The sequence below is a fragment of the Temnothorax longispinosus genome, unplaced genomic scaffold (genome assembly GCF_030848805.1).
Source record: "Temnothorax longispinosus isolate EJ_2023e unplaced genomic scaffold, Tlon_JGU_v1 HiC_scaffold_133, whole genome shotgun sequence".
In the NCBI taxonomy this organism is placed as follows: domain Eukaryota; kingdom Metazoa; phylum Arthropoda; class Insecta; order Hymenoptera; family Formicidae; genus Temnothorax; species Temnothorax longispinosus.
The window spans coordinates 1-2,583 of record NW_027269848.1 but is presented as its reverse complement, the minus strand read 5'-3'; the positions used below and the strand labels follow the sequence as shown (position 1 = coordinate 2,583).

The following is a 2,583-nucleotide window of genomic DNA, read 5'->3' as shown; positions in this document are numbered from 1 at the left end:
TTATACGTTTCCTTGTAAAAGCTTTTATTTTATTTACTTGTTTTATTTATTACGAGATGAAATATTTAATAGACATTGACGTTCAAAGATTGACTTGATATAAAAATAAAAAATTTATGATTTCATTATAGCAGGCAAACGAAGACATTGTACACAAGAATGGAAAGGGAAAACAGGAGGAAAAACTTCTTACGGTTACTCATGCTCATTCATTACCGGGCCATACAGGCTTTATTACACGTGCTGTTCTTCCTCCTAGTTATGCACGCAAATAAAACGGTAAAAACAAAAGAAATAATGTTACAGTATAGAGATTCAGGCATGTAAACAAATGACTGGAGGATACAAAACTAAGGCGCGATGCACACCGTACGTATATTACGGTGTTGATTAAATAAAACTTGTTTAAACTGGTTCGTGTGCTCTTCTCTGGTCTGCCATCTCGACGAGATGATGCCGACGTTTAGGACGTTATGAACCATTTCTCGCGCGCTTGTGTCAAATTTTTTTTGCGACCGTGAATATCGTACGACACCTTACAAAATATTCCCGTAGTCATAAATAACGATGAGGGCATTAAACGTGTAAGAGAATGAAAGCTGGAATGCTACAAAAACGTTTCATCCGTCGCACATTTTTCGTGTTCGTTTATGTGTCCGCCTTCGTTGGATTCCAACTTAGATAATCAACTCGAGTCGCAGCCTGATACTCTTTCACTAAATATTCTACAACCTCTCGTGAGTTGTCTAGCTCGTCAAGATTATCCTCAAACATTTTTTCTTTGCGGAATTGTTCCAAAAATGCTTCACGTTTACGCAACTTGTCGTACTGTTGTAAGGCTCTGTCAAACAGCTAAAAACGTACCGATACGTTAATTAAATTTAAACATTATCAAGTTTTATATCCTACTGTGTGATGTACGATGATAACGTTTGATACGTAACAACACTTACCGATGATATATTGGTATGATTAGCCAACATCAAACCAGAAACGCGATGCGTACTTTGTATGTAAGGAGATTTTCTTGAAAGAGCTACTTGTATACTAGCGGGACCCCAAGGAATAAACTGCGTGAGTTTTCGCTCTCTGATCCTTTGCAAAGATTTGTGCACTTGTGTCGGATCTACCTCGCCCTATTAAAGATACATAACGTACTACGTGCAGTGTAATATGTTTTTATATATGACACACTTTATTCATACGTACTCTGATGTAAAATATGAAATGAAATGTATTTACGTGAAAAATATCAAGTAGTCTTGTATCTCGCGTTTAATATTTTTTACATGTACAAAATGAAATAATGGATCACGTGATTAAAGAAACACAATAAACTCAACTTTAATGTATAGTAAGCTTTTCTAAGAAAAATTTTACCTGAATTATATTTAAGATGGATATGTAACAATGAGCGGCGTTTTTGTCTAATGCGGTAGAAACCATCATATTTTTTGGCTGTAGTAATCGTCGCATTACATCCAAGACGGGTTTTTCTCACGGATGCACCCTATTGGGAATACGTTTTATGAAAAATATCTTGCTTCCTCTAAAATTATGTCTCTTCTTTCTTTTCAAATGCATTAATATATTTATTGTGTGCACGTACACATTTTCATAAAAATAGAATTGATTTTTCTTATATTCACATCTTTCATCGTTCTATGCATAAAAGTATATTAACCATATTAACGTCTGTTACACTGATATAAAATATCAGAAAATAAATACTTTGAGATATTTCATATTCTATTCCGACATGAAATATAATATAGGTAATAACAATGTATTTACTTTTCGACAATTTTTTTTTTTTTTTTTATATTTTTATGCATTGGAATAACGAGACTGACCGATTAATGTTAAGGAAACAATTGCATCTTAAAAATAGCACGTGCACATTTGTATAATCTATGAATGCACGATACAACTGTATCAAACGAATAAACGTCAACGTTTTATACCATACATATATATAAATATTGACTCGTAAAGATATACATTTACACTTGTTTTTTTCAGTGTATGAACATATTAGATTTCTTCTAAATCATTAGATCTACCTTTTGATCTGTTGTAAGTGGAGTGTACCCAGTCATTAAGAAATGTAAGCGAGGAGTTGATATGAGTGGTGGAATCAAACCAACTAAATCATTGTTCATGTACGAAGGATATCAAAGTGGTTGTACTGACAGACATTATTGTTGAAACAAGCTTATTAATTTGCGTATAGCTAGGATTCTGGATATGCAATCTATCCGAAGCGATTCTGTTGAGAGCAGTATTATCCAAGACCACCACACACGCTGCACATTGAGTCAGCCTTTTCAAAGTTAACAATGAATTATATGGCTGTACTACGACATCGCTGTCAAACAAAAATATGTTTTATAGTACATCTACGCGTTATGTATAGAGAGAGAATTTCGTAACACGTAATACAAATATTTACCTTATTTCATCTTGATTTGGAAAAACGCTGTACGTCTCAATCAGTTTTTTGGGAAATCGATTAAAAACGGCGAAAAGTTGAAAAATAATTATTTCACAGACAAAACTTACATGACTTTTTAGTAGAATTTT

General features: G+C 33.4%; 1 pseudogene; it reads right to left on the bottom strand.

Annotated features, from left to right (window-relative positions):
- Positions 1–208: 208 nt before the first annotated feature.
- On the bottom strand, positions 209–2,577 carry LOC139823559 (tubulin gamma-1 chain-like; annotated as a pseudogene).
- Positions 2,578–2,583: the final 6 nt, after the last annotated feature.